This window comes from Capricornis sumatraensis, chromosome 19 (genome assembly GCF_032405125.1).
Source record: "Capricornis sumatraensis isolate serow.1 chromosome 19, serow.2, whole genome shotgun sequence".
NCBI classification, from domain to species: domain Eukaryota; kingdom Metazoa; phylum Chordata; class Mammalia; order Artiodactyla; family Bovidae; genus Capricornis; species Capricornis sumatraensis.
The window spans coordinates 6,652,875-6,673,966 of NC_091087.1; positions in this window are offsets into that span (position 1 = coordinate 6,652,875).

Genomic DNA, 21,092 nt, shown 5'->3' on the forward strand with positions numbered 1-21,092 from the left:
TTCCTCTGCCTTTTCTAAAATCAGCTTGAACATCAGGAAGGTCACAGTTCACGTATTGCTGAAGCCTGGCTTGGAGAATGTTGAGCATTACTTTACTAGTGTGTGAGATGAGTGCAATTGTGCGGTAGTTTGAACATTCTTTGGCATTGCCTTTCTTTGAAATTGGAATGAAAACTGACCTTTTCCAGTCCTGTAGCCACTGCTGAGTTTTCCTAGTTTGCTGGCATATTGAGTGCAGCACTTTCACAGCATCATCTTTCAGGATTTGAAACAGCTCAATTGGAATTCCATCACCTCCACTAGCTTTATTCATAGTGATGCTTTCTAAGGCCCACTTGACTTCACATTCCAGGATGTCTTGCTCTTGATGAGTGATCACAACATCATGATTATCTGGGTCATGAAGATCCTTTTTGTACAGTTATTCTGTGTATTCTTGCCACTTCTCCTTAATATCTTCTGCTTCTGTTAGGTGCATTCCATTTCTGTCCTTTATCGAGCCCATCTTTGCATGAAATGTTCCCTTGATATCTCTAATTTTCTTGAAGAGATCTCTAGTCTTTCCCATTCTGTTGTTTTCCTCTGTTTCTTTGCATTGATCGCTGAAGAAGGCTTTCTTATCCTTTCTTGCTATTCTTTGGAATTCTGCATTCAGATGCTTATATTTTTCCTTTTCTCTTTTGCTTTTCTCTTCTCTTCTCTTCACAGCTATTTGTAAGGCCTCCCCAGACAGCCATTTGCCATGGGGTTGTTCTTGATCCCTGTCTCCTGTACAATGTCACGATCTTCATTCCATAGTTTATCAGGCACTCTATCTATCAGATCTAGGCCCTCAAATGTATTTCTCACTCCCACTGTATAATCAGAAGGGATTTGATTTAGGTCATACCTGAATGGTCTAGCGTTTTTCCCTACTTTCTTCAATTTGAGTCTGAATTTAGAAATAAGGAGTTCATGATCTGAGCCACAGTCTGGAGTGGGCTGCCGTTTCCTTCTCCAGAAGCTCTTCCCCACCCAGGGATCGAACCTGGATCTCCCACATTGTAGGCACACGCTTTACCATCTGAACCACCAGGAAGCGCACATATGGCACTAGTGATAAATAAACTGCCTGCCAATGCAGGGGATCTAAGAGATGCAGGTTCAATCCCTCGGTGGGGAATATCCCTTAGAGAAAGCATGGCAACCCACCCCAGCATTCTTGCCTAGGGAATCCCATGGGCAGAGAAGCTTGGCAGGCTATGGTCTACTGGGCCCCTGAGATGGACACAACTGAAACAACTTAGCATGCACACACAGGTATGCAACTGAATATTAATTTAAGTCAGTTTTATTGAAGTGGATGAACTTGGAGTCTGTTATAAAGAATGAAGAAAGTCAAAAAGAGAAAAACAAATATTGTATAGTAAGAAATAAATATAGAATCTAGAAAAATACTACTGATGAATCTTTTTTCATATTTCTAAGTGTTTAAATTTTCCTTTTTAGAATTTTAAATACCTAAGCAGAGTATTGTCATATCAGTCATTGATATGACAGAATAAACATCCAGCTGTCTATAGCACTAGTTATATAGTAAGTTGAAAGTGAATTATTCTTAGAGCAAACTTATTTCTTATTTCCTACTACATGGAGCCTCCCTCACAGAAATAATGGCAGTCTTCAGAGTACAGTGGAAATATCCAAGACTACTTAAAGTTGACTTTCAGATTCAGGATACTTGGTGGAGAAGATGCCAAAATAACTGTATCTGCCTGTAACACTGAAACCTTGGTGCTCAAAGAGTGGCCCATAGATCAGTTTACAGAGTCAATATTAACTGGGAGCTAGTTACCAATGAAGAATCTCTGGGTCTGTGTTGTGTGTACATGCTAAGTCAGTTTAGCTGTGTTCAACTCTTTGTGACCCTATGGACTGTAGCCCACCAGGCTCTTCTGTCCATCCAGTCCTCCAGACAAGAATACTGGAGTTGATTGCCGCGAACTCCTCCATGGGATCTTCCCGACTCAGGGAATGAATTCAGGTCTCCTGCATTGCACAGGAATTATTTTCAACTAGTGCCACCTGGGAAACCTGGGCCCATATTGTGAAAGTGAAGTCACTCAGTCATGTCCGACTCTTTGTGACCCCATGGACTGTAGCCTACCATGCTCCTTCATCCATGGGATTTTCCAAGCAATAGTACTGGAGTGGGCTGCCATTTCCTTCTCCAGGGGGGATCTTCCTGACCCAGGGATCGAACCTGGGTCTCCTGCATTGCAGACAGACGCTTTACCCTCTGAGCCATCAGGGGGCCCATATTAGACCCAACAAATCAAAATCTGCATTTGAACAATATCCCCAAGTAATTCCTATACAATTTGATGTTGGAGAAGTCATGATCTACTTGTCATCTTCACTACTGACAATTGTGCTGTGTAATTCTTTGTGGTGGGTTATCCTGAGCATCATAGGATGTGCAGCAACATCCCTGACCTCAACCAATTAGGTGGCAGTAGCGATTCCCAGGTTCTAATAACCAAAATTGTCTCCATACAATGTCAAGTGTTCCCTGGAGGAAATTCACCCTGTTTGACACCTACTGGCCTAGAGTATGAGAAATGGAAACATCTTGAGGTTTTTCCAATCAAAGCAAATCCATTTCTCAGCTCATTATTTGGGACAGATCCATTAACCCTTGTGAGTTCAATTTCTGCAAGCTGAAAACGAGATTCATTTTAGTACTGGTCATGCAGAATGGACTGTCATAAAAATAGGAGAATCTAAATGAAATTATATTTCCCATGTGTAGTTTTTAAAAAAATCTGGATACATCAAATAATTAACAAAATTTTTAAAAGAGAATGAGTAAATGACAGCTTCAAATTGAAGTCACAAGCATGAATCTCCTGATTTGTCAAAAGTCACATGAAGGCAAGGGTTATATATGGTTTTGTAGCAAAAGGCACACCTCTCTCTTGTTGAAGAACTGTTACCAATATTCTAGAGATATCAGGAACTATTGATCCCTGGAACAAGACAATAATTTGAAGAACCATTGAAATTAGTTAAAATAGGTTCGTCATTTGTAGGTTAGAAGAAAATATTAACTCAAAGTTAGGATAAAGGGCAAGGAGGTTAGACCTTTGGAAGGCAGGTGAATTTATGAGAATTAATATAAATTGTATTTATCTATCGTCTAACCTGGTCTCCTAAGAACAGAGGAATTTTTTTTTGTTATTTTGAATGTCCCACAGGGAGGTGATGTGCTCAGAGGTGGGAGTAATAAACAAAACAGATCCTAAGGAGTAGACATGGGTACAGTAAATAATCTCCTCTGCTGCAGTGCCTTGGACTGTACAACCTTGAACTGCACAGGGTATGTTGAATTCTTCTGGAGACATAACTCTGGTTAGGGGACTGATGCCTCTCTCCTTCCTCTGACCTGCCTGGAAATAGAGTTTAAATCTTAATCATAAACCATCCCTGAAGTAACTTGGATATCCACACTGAGATTTTCCTCTCATAGAAACTATCCAGGTGAGTCTGAAAGTTCAGCAGGTAATTCAGAAAAGTTTCAGAGAGAATGGAAATGGAAAACTTCTATCTGAAGTCACCCAAGAGCCTAATCAGTCTTGTCCAGAGTTGAGATATTTGTCATGCTGTTTTCCAGATTTACTAATTAATATTTAATATTCCCTTGTGGCTCAGATGGTAAAGAATCTGCCAGCAATGCAGGAGACCTGGTTTCAATTCCTGGGTTGGGAAGATCCTCTGGAGGAGGGCATGGCAACCTACTCCAGTATTCTTGCCTGGAGAAGTCCATGGACAGAGGAGACTGGTGTAGCAAAGAGCCAAACACGACTGAAGCGACTTAGAATGCATGCATTCAACTCATTTATAATGTTAAAAAAAGAGAGAAGTTTCTTACAGATTCAGCAATACAAGGACCGTTATTGATGATTAAGTGATGGGAATGGAAGTCCAATTGGAGGAGACCAAGAAAGTAATTGGGAGCATAAATTGGTTCTAGTAAAATCAGAACATTTTAGAGGAATTTTCTAGTTAAGAGAAGTAATAAAATTAGGTTTAGAGGCATATATGATGTGAACTAAAGGTATTTTTAAAGCTAGGATGCATTTAAACATGTTTTGTATTTATTAGAAAGACATAGTCCTATGGGAGTAGATACTACCTGGCAACAGAGGGTTTGTGACATACTTCCACAGTATTTTCTCTCATATTGGGTTTTTGAATGACTAAATCGGATTTAATATGAAAAATGGATATGTTATTGAGCTTTGCTTTATATTTCTTCATCGGAAAAAGGTGGGAAATCATTGAAGAGTTTTGTGAGGTAGAAAAAAAAATCAGACAAATCTCATCACCAATGAAAAGCATTCACTTAGTAGCATGAAACATGATGCTGTTTTTTACAAACATTAACTAAATTTGTCTACCAACATAGAAGGATAGACAGCACTTTCCCCTCCTATTCCACTAAGGATATCAGCATTTAGAAAGGACCTATATTCTCACTAAAGTTCAGACAGCTAATACATGGTTGATCCGAGATTCAGATATTGGTTTTCAGATTCAAAGTATTTTATGTTTAAGATCATTAGAAAATATTTTTACCACTTTTGTTTTAAGTCTTCCTCTATTGTTATGCATTATATATTTTCTGTTGTTAATTTTTTTAACTTAACAGTGGTTTCTAATAAGTGAATAATTTTTAAACAATAATTTATTTTAATTTTATACTACAATGATCACTCAGTAAGATGTTTCATCATCCTAGAGGTAATGACTTATTTTTCCTTTGATAAATTGCTGTAGGCTGCTTCATTAGGTCATCACAATAGTCATCATAGTCTCTCAGGGACTAACTGAGCTAATTGGACCTTGAATTGTAGATGAAGATGTTCAGTGTGGAGCTGACCATGGTGTACATCACTGAAGGTGTCAGATATGTCTGAAAGGGTGAAGTACCTGCATAATTGAGGTGCATACACCAATGCCTGCATCCTAGAACAAAAAGAAACCAGGAAGAGATATGCCCCACAGAAGAACCTTGTTTTCCTCTATGTGTCCTTTTCTTCATTCTTGTCATTTTTTGGACTACTTTTAAACTTTTTTATTTTAATACAGGGCAAAAAAAGGCCATGTTACAATGAAGCCTCATGGGAGTTTTGCCAACTAAAATGTGGGTAATATTTTAAAATGGACTAGGGTAAAGGTAACTTGCCTTGTATCATTCATTTCCTAACTATTGTGTATGGATTTGGGAAGGGCAGATGACACCATCCTTATGGCAGAAAGTGAAGAGGAGCTAAAGAGCCTCTTGATGAACATGAAAGAGGAGAGTGAAAGCGTTAGTTTAAAGCTCAACATTCAGAAAACCAAGTTCATGGCATCTGGTCCCATCACTTCATAGGAAGTAGATGGGGAAACAGTGGAACCAGTGTCAGACATTATTTATTTATTTATTTATTTTTGGTGGGAGTCTCCAAAATCACTGCAGATGGTGATTGCAGCCATGAAATTAAAAGTTGCTTACTCCTTGGAAGGAAAGTTATGACCAACCTAGATAGTATATTAAAAAATAGAGACATTACTTTCCCAACAAATTCCATCTAGTCAAGGCTATGGTTTTTCCAGTGTTCATGTATGGATGTGAGATTTGGACTGTGAAGAAGGCTGAGCTCCAAATAATGCTTTTGAACTGTGGTTTGAAGACTATTGAGGGACGCTTGGACTGAAAGGAGATCCAACCAGTCCATTCTAAAGGAAATCAGTCCTGGGTGTTCATTGGAAGAACTGATGCTAAAGCTGAAAATCCAATACTTTGGCCACCTCATGCCAAGAATTGACTCATTGGAAAAGACCCTGATGCTGGGAGGGATTGGGGGCAGGAAGAGAAGGGGACGACAGAGGATGCGATGGCTGGATGGCATCACCGACTCGATGGGCATGAGTTTGAGTAAACTCTAAGAGTTGGTGATGGACAGGGAGACCTGGCAAGCTGTGATTCATGGGGTCTCAAAGAGTCAGACACGACTGAGAGACTTCACTTTGACTTTTCACTTTCATGCATTGGAGAAGAAAATGGCAACCCACTCCAATATTCTTGCCTAGAGAATCCCAGGGATGTGGGAGCCTGGTGGGCTGCCGTCTATGGATTCGCACAGAGTCAGACACGACTGAAGCGACTTAGCAGTAGCAGCAAAGAGTCGGACACGACTGAGCTACTGAACTGAATTGAACTGGAAAAAAAAAAAAAAACATAGCTTTAACTATAAGGATCTTTGACAGCAAAGTGATGGCTCTTCTTTTTACTGCTTGTCTATGTTTGTCAAACTTTTCTTCCAAGGAGCAAGCGTTTGTTGTCGTTGTTGTTCTTTTACATTTCCTGGCTGCAGTCACTATTTATAGTGATTTTGGAATCCAAGAAAAGAAAACGTCAGTTTTTCTTTCTTCCTCATCTGTTTGTCATGAAGTGATGGGACCTGATGACATAATCTTCAAATTTTGAATGTCGAATTTTAAGCCAGCTTTTTCACTCTCCATTTTCACTGTTATCAAGAGGCTCTTTAGTTCCTCTTCACTTTCTTTCAACAGAGTGGTATCACCTGAATATCTGAGGTTGTTGATATTTCTCCTGGTAATCTTGACTCCTGCTTGTGATTCATCCAGCCTGGCATTTCACATGTCTGACTCTGCATACAAGTTAAATAAGTAGGGTGACAGTTTACAGCTTTGATATACTCCTTTCCTAAGTCAAGTCCCTTGTTCCATGTCTGGTTCTGACTATTGTTTCTTGACCTTCATACAGGTTTCTCAGGAGACAGGTAACATGGTCTAGTTATTCCCATCTCTTGAAGAATTTTCCACAGTTTGCCGTGATCCATGCAGTCAAAGTCTTTAGTGTAGTCAATGAAACAGCTGTTGTTTCTGGAATTCCCTTGCCTTTTTTATGATCCAGCAAATTTTGGCAATTTGATCTCAGGTTCCTCTGCCTTTTCTAAATCCTGCTTGTATATCAGGATGTTCTTGATTCATGTTCTGCTGAAGCCTAGCTTGAAAGATTTTGAGGATTACTTAGCTAGCAGGTGAAATGAATGTAATATTTGGTAGTTTGAACATTCTTTGGCATTGGCTTTCTTTGTGATTGGAATGAAAACTGATCTTTTCCAGCGATATGGCCACTGTTGAGGTTTCCATATGTGTTGATATATTGTGTACTGCACTTTCACAGCGTCATCTTTTACAATTTGAAATAGCTCAGCTGAAGTTCTATCAGCTCCATTATTTTTGTTTGTAGTAATGCTTCCTAAGGGCCACTTGACTTCACAATCCAGGAGGTCTGGTTCTAGATGAGCGACCACACAATTGTGGTTATCCAGGCATTGAAATTTTTTTGTATATTTCTTCTGTGTATTATTGCCACTTGTTTTTAATCTCGTCTGCTTCTGTTAGGTCCTTGCCAGTTTTGTCCTTTATTGTGCTCATCTTCCCATGAAATTTTCCCTTAGTATCCTCAATTTTCTTGTAGACATTTCTAGTCTTTCCCATATATGTTTTTCCTCTATTTCTTTGCATTGTTCATCTAATACAACCTAATTCCTAATCATTCAACAAATAATAACAAAACATCTGCTATATGCCAAAAAGTTTTAGATACATTATCCATTATATTCTCTTAAGCGAAAGTTTTGTCTAAAATGATTATTAAAGTGTGGTGTTCTTGTTTGATTGCTGCTAATGTATATCATGTCTGCATCGGCTTTTGATGTTCCATTTAGCTTTGTTTAATACACAAAATCACTGCAGATGATGACTTCAGCCATGAGATTAAAAGATGCTTACTCCTTGAAAGGAAAGTTATGACCAACCTAGACAGCATTTTTAAAAAGCAGAGACATTACTTTGCCAACAAATGTGCATCTAATTAAAGCTATAGTTTTCCCAGTAATCAGGTATGAATGTGAGAGTTGGACTATAAAGAAAACTGAGTGCCAAAGAATTGATGCTTTTGCACTGTGGTGTTGGGGAAGTCTCTTGAGAGTCCCTTGGACAGCAAGGAGATCCAACCACCCAATCCTAAAGGAGATCAGTCCTGAGTGTTCATTGGAAGGACTGATGTTGAAGCTGAAACTCCAATACTTTGGCCACCTGATGTGAAGACCCTGTGGCCATTTGAAAAGACCTTGATGCTGGGAAAGACTGAAGGTTGGAGGAGAAGAGGACGACAGAGGATAAGATGGTTGGATGGCATTACTGACTCAATGGACTTGAGTTTGAGTAAACCCCAGGGGTTAGTGATGGACAGGGATTCCTGGCATGCTGCAGTCCATCGGGTCACAAGAAGTCGGACATGACTGAGTGACTGAACTGAACTGAATTGGTCTAGAATAAAATTCCTAACTTCTCACTGTTTACTTCTGGATAGTATAATAATTTGTATTGAATGCTGGCCTGCAAACCTCAAAGTTGTTCGGTAGCATCTCTTCAAACAAGCCAAATTTCCTCAGTTGCAAAATCATCTCTGGTTTAGAATCACTCCCAAAGTTTGAGAACTGGAAGCATCCTGAGAGATGCCAATCAAGACCCCATCCCATACCTGATTTAAACTTTTGAGTAGAATTTTAAACCTTTCTGAGTCTATTTCTACAATGGGGAATGATGTACATAGAGTACTATATTACAGAATGAATTTCTATGAAAATTAAATCAGATAATCCTACAATATGTTGAAGTAGGCTCTGGCTTACAAAAATAACTAAATATACCTCATAATTAAAACATTTTATAATGAGGGATTAAATTGCAATTCTTATGATATAAGTAAAAATTCTTACTTGTTTTGGCAAAAGTGTCAGAAAGCCAAACAATATATTGCCCGTGGTTTTGTATGGAAGGATAAAGTCATTTCATTTATAAAAAGGGAAATATTAATAATAGTATTCAAAGAGATACGAGCTCCTATATAGTTAATTACTGGATGGTCTACGGGACCTAACCAAGTAACAATCCTCAGTCTTAGACTCTGAGAAATCTTTAGTTCAGACTGGGATATGGAGCTGGGATGTTTTGATCTCTGGACACAGAGAGTTGATGGAGAAGTAGTATTAAAAACTGAATTCACCTGCTTTGTTATTAATACCTGGTCTCCTAGGAAAAGAAAATAAGCAGGAAATTTTACATTCTGTCCAGACCTGCAGGACAGTTGTGTACACAGATGTGGCAGTTACAACTAAAAGGTGCCGAATGAGATAATAAAGTGGTCTATGAAATCTATCTGCTGCAGTCCCCTCAGCCTGAGAAATCTTGGACTTCACAGGACACATTCCCTTTGAAGACCTAAGTCTGGCTGGGAAATGGATCCCTCATTCCTTTCAGCTGTCTTGTGGGAACACAGCTTTAGTCTCCAATATAAACCATTTAAGAAGCCTTTGAGTTTCCACACAGAGAACTTTCTCTCACAGTTTCCATCCAGGTGAGTCTGAGAGACCAATAGATACTGTGGGAGTGGATTAGAGAGAAGGGAATCCTAGAACATTAATCTGAAGTAATTTGAGAGCTGATCCAGCCTACATCAGATTCCAGAGATTATTGAGCTTTTTGTTGGCCAGAGAAGAAGAAAACATTGACCTTAGTAAGGCAGACAATGTTGCCAGTTGAATGGTAATAATGGAATTCCAATCAGAAGAGAGAATAGGAGGCATAAAGTATTTCCAGAAAAAGTATATCATAAATCTAATTATATTACTTTTAATTTAAATTTATTTATTTTATTTTTAATTTTTTTGTTGGCAAAGTAATGTCTCTGCTTTTTTAAATTTTTTTTTTAACTTTACAATACTGTATTGGTTTTGCCATACATTGACATGAATCCACCACAGGTGTACATGAGTTCCCAACCCAGAACCCCCCTCCCACCACCCTCCCCATATCATCTCTCTGGGTCATCCCCATGCACCAGCCCCAAGTATCCTGTATCCTGTATCGAACCTAGACTAGTGATTCGTTTCTTACATGATAGTATACATGTTTCAATGTCATTCTCCCAAATCATCCCACCCTCTCCATCTCCCACAGATTCCAAAAGTCTGTTCTTTACATCTGTGTCTCTTTTGCTGCCTCACCTATAGGGTTATCATTGCCATCTTTCTAAATTCCATATATATGTGTTTATTTTATATATATATATATTTTTTTTTTATTTTTACATTTTTATTTTTACTTTATTTTACTTTACAATACTGTATTGGTTTTGCCATACATTGACATGAATCCTCCATGGGTGTACATGTGTTCCCAAACATGAACCCCCCCTCCCACCTCCCTCCCCATATTTATTTTAATTGGAGGCTAATTATTAAAATGATATTGTTTTACAAGAGTAGAGAAATAGGAAGGAAAGCTATAGCAAACCTAGAGAGCATGTTAAAAAGCAGAGGAATTGCTTTGTTGACAAAGTTCCATACCATCAAAGCTATGGCTTTTTCAGTAGTCATGTACGGATGTAAGAGTTGGACCATAAAGAAAACTGAGCACCGAATAATTGATGCTTTCCAGTTGTGGTGCTAGAGGACTCTTGAGAGTCCCTTGGACTGCAAGGAGATCAAACTAGTCAATTCTAAAGGAAATTAACACTGAATATTCATTGGAAGGACTGATGTTGAAGCTGAAGCTCCAATATTTTGGCCACCCGATACAAAGAGCTGACTCACTGGAAAACACCCTGATGCTGGCAAAGATTGAAGGCCAAAGGACAAGGGGATGGCAGAGAGTGAGATAGTTAGATAGCATTATTTACTCAAAGGACATGAGTTTGAGCAAACTGAGATGGTGGAGAACTGAGGAACCAGGAAAGCTGCAGTCTATGGGGTCTCAAAGAGCTGGACATGACTTAGCAACTGAACAAAAACAACAGAAAAATAGAGTTTGGAGTGTGGAAGGATATATAATGAAGTCATTTATTAAAATTTTAAGATGGACAATTTTTACTGTTTGCATATTAATGAGAAAGATCCAGGGAGTATTCAAGAAAATATTCCCCTGAAACAGCATTTTGTGAAGCATATATCACAGTATATTCTCTCACTCTGAGAATGCACAGTAAACATATTTTTCATACGGGAAAGTCCTATGAGAAGGGCTTATTTGCATTCATTTCATTACATATATATATATACACACAGTCTCATGTATAATGAAATTATATATATATATATATATATATGCAATTGTTAGACACTTAGTTTCTTAATCAAAAATTGTCCGTGAGAGCACCTTATTTTTATATAGTGGGTTGGAGTGTTTTCCTTACTTTGATCACAGTTTTTTTTTTTTTTTTAATGAATTGGATTTTTTTTTCACAAAGTGATTGCTTGCCATTTAATTCATTCATGTATATATAGATATATTTGTGAGGATGTTTGATACAATATAAATTTTGTGTGGTCAAATCTGTCATTAAGTCATATGATGTTCTTTCCATTACTTTTCTGCCTTTTTTTTTTACTGAGATAATTGAGTTATCACTCTAATATTTGTCACTTGCAAATAAGAGAGAATGTCCTCCTGCATACTTAGTGTAATAATATATTATACTAAGATTAGATATTTTGAACTTTTAATTTCTGATCTGTTTTTCTTTATTACTCCTTTGAGCCTTTCGAGATTAAAAGTATTTCTAAAAATTGTATCATTTTTGGCCATCATCTAGAAGGCATTCTTCTTAACCTTTGGAATAAAAGCCACCTTTATTTTCATAAATGTATTTGAATACAAATATCTTTATACAAGAATAAATTATCGCTTGAATATACCTTCATTCACACATTTTAAAATCTATTATATTATTTCCAAGTCTTTGGCAATTAGATATTGAATTAGTGTCCCATGTTGATATCATTGTTTTTGCTCTTTTATGTTTTAATATATTATTTGTAGATTTTCAGTCAATTGTGTTATATTCACTTATTTTGAAATTGCTATACTTAATTTCACTCTCACTGATATTTTCCCATATATATATGTAATCTTCAAGGCAACAACAGAGATATAGATGTGCAGGGCAGACTTTTGGACAAAGCAGGAAGAAAAAGAAGGCAAATTGACAGGGTAGCATTAAAACATATACATTACCATATGTAAAATTAGATATCCTGCTATATGATGCAGGAAGCTCAAATCTGGTGCTCTGTGACAACCAAGAGGGGTGGGATGGGGTTGGGAGTGGGAGGGAGTTTCAAGAGCGAGGGGACGTATGTATACCTATAGATGATTCATTTTGATATATGGCAGAATTATCCTATATGTTCTTGGTTTCTATTTAAACTTCTCTTTCCATGTTATCTACACATATATTCATACAGTTTTCTACAAATGCCTGAATAAAATTTTATGCACGTCACAGATAATTCTTACATTTCAGTGCAGTCTTTTTTCTACCCATATCTCCTTTTCCTTATATGTCAATAATATCCCAGTGACTTTCTTCCAATCATCTAGTATAATATTAGTTCATTATTTCAATAGCTGTTTAGTATTTCTTAAGCGTCTGTGCTACTCACACTGTAGATACTCTTTCTTAATGTTTCCCTTCCAATTGTTATTATTTCATTGCTACAAAACTATTTGATATTGTTAAACTGTTGTTCTAACAAGAGCAATCTTGTTTCCAAGGGAACACTGAACAGTGCTTGTAGAAATATCTGCCTGTCATACTGAGCAAGGATTCATGGAGGCCAGGGATGCTTTAGACATCCTACAGGCATAGGACAGTCTCCACCACAAAGATGGATCTGCCCTCTGAGAACTGAGAACTGGAGCTGAAAAAACCTTGAGTTAAAGAATATCTGTACTTCTAATAGAAACTCCAATACTTTGGCCAACTGATGTGAAGTGCTGACTCATTTGAAAAGACCCTGATGCTTGGAAACATTGAGGGCAGGAGGAGAAGGGGACAACAGAGGATAGGATGGTTGGATGGCATCCGACTCAATGGACAGGGGTTTGGGTTGACTCCAGGAGTTGGTGATGGACAGGGAGGCCTGACATTCTGCAGTTCATAGGGTTGCAAAGAGTTGGACATGACTGAGTGACTGAACTGAACTGAATAGCTGTACAGTCCTTCAGATTGTTTTTTTTTTTTCTTTCAAAATTGTAAAGATTTACTTTTTTGTCAGGAAAAATAAATAGTACATCTTTGGTACTGTTTCAAGATACCAACTGCACATAGTGTGACAACTCTTTAAGGTTTTTGCCTTTGTGATGGGTGTGGTAAAGACTACTGTTTCTAAACTATTACTAAGTTTGATCAAAGATTCACATATTTGATCCTCATTTTGAATTGCCTGTTATATTTCCACATAGACTTGCCATTATTATATCATTATTAGCATTTCAAATGAGTCTTTAAAAATTATTATTTGTCAGTTGGTATTTGGCGGATGTTCTGGCCATAAAATTTTTCACATTTTATTTCGTTAAATATGTTTGCCTTTTTACTTGCGAGTTTCTTGCCTTAACTAAAATACTTTGCCCCACCCATCAATTGTAATATGTAGTTTTCTAGGTTTTCATCTAAAAATATTGGTTAGTCTTACAATGAGTAAATCATCTCTCTTATTTTTTGTTAACATGATTTTGAAAGTGAAAGTGCAAGTCACTCAGTCATGCCCGGCTTTTTTTGACCCCATGGACTATAGATTCCATGGGATTCTCTAGGCCAGAATACTGGAGTGGGTAGCCTTTCCTTTCTCCAGGGGATCTTCCCAAACCAGAGTTCCAACTCAGATTTCCTGCATTGTAGGTGCGTTCTTTACCAACTGAGCTCTCAGGGAAGCCCTAATATGATTGAGGGAGGGGAAAAATCTCATTTTCTTCCAGGTAGATATCACTTTTGCCAGCTTTTATTCAATAATCTAATCTTGTCAAGTAAAATGAAATACATCTTAGCATATATTGAATATACCCCTATGTACATGCTAAGTCGCTTCAGTCCAAATCTATGTGAGCCTATGGACTGTAGCCTGCCAGGCTCCCCTGTCAATGGGACTCACCAGGCAAAAAAGCTTCCTCCAGATCTTCCTGACCCAGGAATTGAACCCATGTCTCTGATGTCTGGTGCATTGACAGGCAGGTTCTTTACCACTAGCGCCACCTGGGAAGCCCCAGTATACTGAGACCAAACTCCTGATTCATTCAGTAAATAACAATTGAACATCTATTTGTTGATGTTGCTCAGTTGCTAAGTCATGTCCGATTCTTTGCAATCCCATGAACTGCAGTGTGGCAGTCTTTTCTATCCTTCACTATCTCCCTGAGTTTGCTCAAACTCATATCTATTGAGGCACTAATGGTAAAGAACCCACCTGACAATGCAGGAGACGTAAGAGACATGGGTTCTCTCTCTAGTTTGGGAAGATACCCTGGAGAAGGGAATGGCAACCGACTCCAGTATACTTGCCTAGAGACTTCTGTGGATAGGTGAGCCTGGCAGGCTACAGTCCTTGGGGGTCCCAAAGAGTTGGACACAACTGAAGCGACTTAGCACACACATATGTCCATTGAGTCAGTGATGCCATTCAACCATCTCATCCTCTGTCACCACTTCTCTTTCCCTCAGTCTTTCCTAGAAACAGGTTTTTTTCCAATGAGTCATTTCTTCACATCAGGTGGCCAAAGTATTGGAGTTTCAGTTTCAGCATCAGTCCTTCCAATGAATATTCAGGACTGATTTCCTTTAGGATTGACTGGTTTGATCTCCTTGCAGTCCAAGGGACTCTCCAAGAGTCTTCCCTAGCACCACAATTCAAAAGCAGCAATTATTTGGCATTCATCCTTCTTAATGGTCCAACTATCACATCTATATATGACTACTGAAAAATCATAGCTCTGACTACATGAAACTTTGTCAGCAACGTGACATTTCTGCTTTTTAATACATTGTCTAGTTTTCATAACATTTCTTCCAAGGAGCAAGTGTCTTAATTTCCTAGCTGAGGTCACCGTCTGCAGTGATTTTAGAATCCAAAAAAAAAAAGGAAAGAAAAAGAAATCTGATGCTGTTTCCATTTTTTTCCTATCTATTTGCCATGAGGTGATGGGATTGGATGCCATGATTTTCATTTTTTGAATGTTGAGTTTCAAGTCAGTTTTGTCACTCTTCTTTTTCACCCTCATCAACAGGGACTTTAGTTACTCTTCACTTTCTGTCATTAAAGTGGTAACTAAATGGTTACCACTAAAGTGTTTAAACCACTGAAGTGGTTACTCTTTAATTTCTGTCATCTGCATATCTGAGGTTGTTGACATTTCTCCCAGCAATCTTGATTCCAGCCCAGCATTTCACGTGATTTACTCTGCATATAAGTTAAATAGGCAGAGTGACCATATACAGCCTTGACATACTCCTTTCCCAATTTTGAACCAGTTCATTGTTCCATCTCCAGTTCTAACCATTGCTTATTGTCCTGCATACGTCTTTTCAGGAGGCATGTAAGGTGTCTGGTATACCCATCTCTTCAAGGATATTCTGAAAGGTTGCTGCTGTGAGTCATGTGCTACACCAGGATTCGTGACTTACAGAGGAGAGAATTTCAATCCACGCTTGATCACTTCAGATTTTGTGTAACAGAATTTCATTAAAGTATAAGAGATATAGAGAAAGCTTCTGACATAGACATCAGAAGGGGTCAGGAAGAATAGCCTCCTGCTAACTTTTAGCGAGGTGTTTTATGTATGGCAGCAAGCTATTAATCAGATAAGAACAACAACTCAAGGTTAAAGGAGTTTCACTAGGCCCCTTTCCCACAATATGCAATAGTGGTTGTTGAACCATTATCAGCCCAAGGTTTGAGAAAAGCAAAGAAAAAAAAAAAAAAGTTAGTCTTAAGCAGAACCATTTTGAAAAAAGGAAGATTCCAAAGCAAATACATAGTTTAATTAACAGAGCTTAAGAAAAACATTTCCATAAGAGAAACTCATTGGTTAGCCCAAGACAGAACCAGATGTCCTAAACACAGAATTAAAAGAAACGTCTTTTAATTTTCTGTACAGAATGAAAATAACATCTGCCACTTGCAGCTTATTTCCTCCTGCCACTTGGGGACCTCTTGCCTTCCTACCTGTTACGCTCTCAATTTCACAGTTTGCTGTGATTCATAATCAAAGCCTTTAGCATAGTCAATAAAGCAGATGCAATTTTGTGGGTAATTCCTTTGCTTTTCTATGATCCAGCAAATGTTAACAATTTGATCTCTGCTTCCTCTAACTTTTCTAAATCCAGCTTGTACATCTGGAATTTCTTGGCTCAAGTAATGCTGAAGCCTACCTTGAAGGATTTTGAGCATAGTCTTGCTACCATGTGAAATGAATGCAATTGTGCAATAGTTTGAACATTCTTTGGTATTTCCTTTCTTTGGAATTGGAATGAAAACTGACATTTTCCAGTCCTTTGACCACTGTTGAGTTTTCCAAATTTGCTGGCATAGTGAGTGTAGCACTTTAACAGATTCATCTTTTAGGATTGGTGGAAGATTGGTTCCAGGGTGGCCAGTGGCAGCAGAGAGATCATGGAATGCCCTCTTCTCCTGGATGACAGATTGGCCCCCAGGTGACCAGAAGCAGCAGAGAGACCAGGGAGCCCTCCATTCCTGAGCATCTTCCATCAGCTCCAGCCTCCCCTTCCCAGCAGAGCCTTTGCCTCAACCCCAAGCCACATGTTGACTGACACCCGAGGGTCAGTGAAGGTTTACGTACTCAACAAGGACAAGCAGTGAGACAAGCAGGGCACTGGGCATGTCACCCAGCTACATGGAACAGCTAAAGGGCATGTCCCTGCTAATTAGGGCCTGACAAAATGTGGTCCACTGGGGAAGGGAATGGCAAACTACTTCAGTTTCTTGCCTTGATAACCCTGTGAACAGTACGGCAAAAGGATATGATACTTAAAGTTGAGCCCCCCAAGTCAGTAGGTGTTCAATATACTATTGAGGAAAAGCAGAAAAATAGCTACAAGAAAAAAAAAAAAAAGAGTTTGAGCCAAAGTGGAAACAACACCCAGTTGTGGTTGTGTCTAGTGATGAAAGTAAAGTCCAATGCTGTAAAGAACAATATTGTATAGGAACCTGGAATGTGAGGTTCATGAATCAAGGTAAATTGGAAGTTGTCAAATAGGAGATGGCAAGAGTGAACATTGGCATTTTAGGAGTCAGTGAACTCAAACGAACTGGAATGAGCAAATTTAATTCAGATGACAATTATACTACTGTTACTGAGCCCAAGCTCGCTCTATTCACCACATGACAGGCCAATGAATCTGAGAGACCGAGGTGTTGAAGCAAGGGAGAGACTTTAACTGGGGAGCCATTCAGGGACCATTGTTCTTCTTAACATGTCTAATGTAAACCACAAAGATCTTTCCTTCAGGATAGATGAAATATTTCCCACTTTTATAAGCTGCATAACACCAAACACAAAGACGCAGACAAATTCCAACAAAAATGGCACAAACAGATTCCGGCATTGATGCATCCAGGTGAACTGATTCCCAGATATGTAAATAAACTTACCCTATAAAACAAATGAACTAATTCCAACTAGGTTACCCACCCCCACCAGAGCTAGCGTCCAAATGACCTGGTTCCAACTGGACCAGTTCCCAAAGCAGATAAATAAATCTGCCCTACAAATGAGCTAACTCCAACTGGGGTGGGCTTGCCCCACGAAGACTAGTTCCCATAAACTGGTTCAGGGTAGAGTCCCACAACACCTCCCTCTGCAAATGGGTACCAAACCAAATTGGCTAATCCTGTAAAGAAAAACACAGATTGAGGGGAAAAAGTCCCACCAGCTGCTAGGATCTTGTCCCAGTATTCCCTGATAGCAGCTGGCTATCCATGAGCAGCAAGGCTCCTTGCTGGCTAAGCCAAATTGTTACTGAGTCCAAGCTCACTCTGCTTGGTGCACAATAGTCAGCAGACCAAGAAGATGTCAAGCTAGCACCTCAAAATAGCCATCTGATTGGAATCTGGATACCAGGTTTTTTTATAGATTAGCGATGAGGGGAGGTGAGGAAGCAAAGTAAAAAGGCCATTAATCTTTAAAACATCTCTTAGAATGGCAAGTCTCTGGCAGGGGATGTGTTACTTTCTTCCTATCTGCCATCCCCAGATGGACAGGGTTCTGAAAAAAAGGCACTTTAGTTTAACAGTCAGGCAGAGGGGCAGGATTCTCTGAGGCAAAACATTCTGCATGATTATAATAACAAAAGTAGTGAGAAGCAGGTCAAAGAAACAGTTCCAACATGGAGGCAGAATTGGCTTCCTCCCAGCAACACTAATGAGGGCAAGAATCTCTTAGAAAAAATGGAGTATCCCTCATAATCAACAAAAGACTCTGTAATGCACTTCTTGTTTTAAATCTAAAAAAATTAAATTTAATAAAGTGAGCATCTAGTATGTGCCACCATTTCTAGAAATACATTTTATTAAGTCTACATTTTTACCAACTTAATTTTTAATCCATGTGACAATATTAATTCATTACCACTTTTGCCTTCTTTGTGTTTTTTAAACATGAACCGTGAATTTCCTGATGTTCAAGCTGATTTTAGAAAAGGCAGAGGAACCAGAGATCAAATTGCCAACATCCTCTGGATCATGGAAAAAGCAGGAGAGTTCCAGAAAAACATATATTTCTGCTTTATTGACTATGCCAAAGCCTTTGACTGTGTGGATCACAATAAACTGTGGAAAATTCTGAGAGAGATGGGAATAACAGACCACCTGACCTGCCTCTTCAGAAATCTGTATGCAGGTCAGGAAGCAACAGTTAGAACCGGACATGGAACAACAGACAGGTTCCAAATAGGAAAAGGACTATGTCAAGGCTGTTGACACCACCCTTATGGCAGAAAGTGGAGAAGAACTAAAAAGCCTCTTGATGAAAGTGAAAAAGAAGAGTGAAAAAGTTGGCTTAAAGCTCAACATTCAGAAAATGAAGATCATGGCATCCGGTCCCATCACTTCATGGGAAATAGATGGGGAAACAGTGGAAACAGTGTCAGACTTTATTTTGGGGGGCTCCAAAATCACTGCAGATGGTGAGTGCAGCCATGAAATTAAAAGACACTTACTCCTTGGAAGAAAAGTTATGACCAACCTAGATAGCATATTCAAAAGTAGAGACATTACTTTGCCGACTAAGGTTCGTCTAGTCAAGGCTATGGTTTTTCCTGTGGTCATGTATGGAAGTGAGAGTTGGACTGTGAAGAAGGCTGAGCGCCGAGGAATTGATACTTTTGAACTGTGGTGTTGGAGAAGACTCTTGAGAGTCCCTTGGACTGCAAGGAGATCCAAATAGTCCATTCTGAAGGAGATCAACCCTGGGATTTCTTTGGAAGGAAAGATGCTAAAGCTGAAACCCCAATACTTACGCGAAGAGTTGACTCATTGGAAAAGACTCTGATGCTTGGAGGGATTGGGGGCAGGAGGAGAAGAGGAAGACAGAGGATGAGATGCCTGGATGGCATCACTGACTCGATGGACGTGAGTCTGAGTGAACTCCAGGAGTTGGTGATGGACAGGGAGGCCTGGCGTGCTGCGATTCATGGGGTCGCAAAGAGTCGGACACGACTGAGCGACTGAACTGAACTGAGCTGAACTGAACTCTGTGTATTCTTGCCACCTCTTCTTAATGTCCTCTGCTTCTATTAAATCCATCTTTTTGTCCTTTATTGTGACCATCTTTTCATGAAATATTCCCTTGATATCTCTAATTTTCAAGCAATGATCTCTCGTCTTTCCCATTCTATTGTTTTCCTCTATTTATTTGCATTGATCACTTAGGAAGTTTTCTTATCTCTCCTTGCTATTCTTTGAAACTCTACATTAAGATGGGTATATCTTTGCCTTTCTCCTTGGTCTTTCACGTTTCTTCTTTTCTTAGCTATTTTTAAGGCCTCCTCAGACACCCATTTTGCCTTTTTTGCATTTCTTCTTCTTGGGGATGATTTTGGTCACCAACTCCTGTACAATATTATGGACCTCCATCCATAGTTCTTCAGGCACTCTATCTTTTAGATCTAATCCATTGAAACTATTTGTCACTCCAACTGTATAATCATAAGGGATTTGATTTAGATCATACCTGAATAGCCTAGTGGTTTTCTCTACTTTCTTTAATTTGAGTCTGAATTTTGCAATAAGGAGTGGATGATTCGAGCCAGTCAGCTTCTAGTTTTGCGGGGTTTTTTTGTTTTGTTTTGTTTGTCTTGTTTTTTTGCTGACTGTATAGAGTTTCTCCACCTTTGGCTGCAAAGAGTATAATTGATCTGATTTAGTATTGATTATCTGGTGATATCCATGTGCAGAGTCATTGCTTGTATTGTTGAAAGAGGGTGTTTGTTATGACCAGCGTGTTCTCTTGGCAAAACTGTGTTAGCCTTTGCCCTGCTTCATTCTATACTCCAAGGCCAAACTTGCCTGTTACTCCAGGTATCTCTTGATTTCTAACTTTTGCATTCCAATTCCTTATAATGAAAAGGACATCTTTTTTTCTTGGTGAGGGATGGTCCTAAGATGGTAGAGGAATAGATGGGGAGACCACTTTCTCCCCCAGAAATTCATCAAAAGATCATTTGAACGCTGAGCAAATTTCACAAAACAATTTCTGAACACTGGTGGAGGACACCAGGAATCCAGAAAGGCAGCCCATTGTCTTCGAAAGGCACAAAGACAATATGTAAAAGATAAAAAGAGAGACAAAAGGGTTAGGGACAGAGACTCATCCCAGGGAAGGAGTTGTAAAAGAGGAGAAGTTTCCAAACACCAGGAAACCCTCTCACTGATGGGTCTGTGGGGAGTTTTGGAATCTCAGAGGGCAACACAACTGGGAGAAAAAATAAGTAAACAAAACCCACAGATTATTTGCCTAACCACAACTCCCAGTGGAGAAGTAGTCCAGATGCTCGTGTCCACCACCACCAAGCAGGGGCTGAACAGGGAGGTGTGGGGTGCATTGCTTAGGGTAAGGACAGGGCCTGAATGCCCTGAGCACAATCTGAGGGAGTTAATGTGAGCAGCAACCCAAACTAT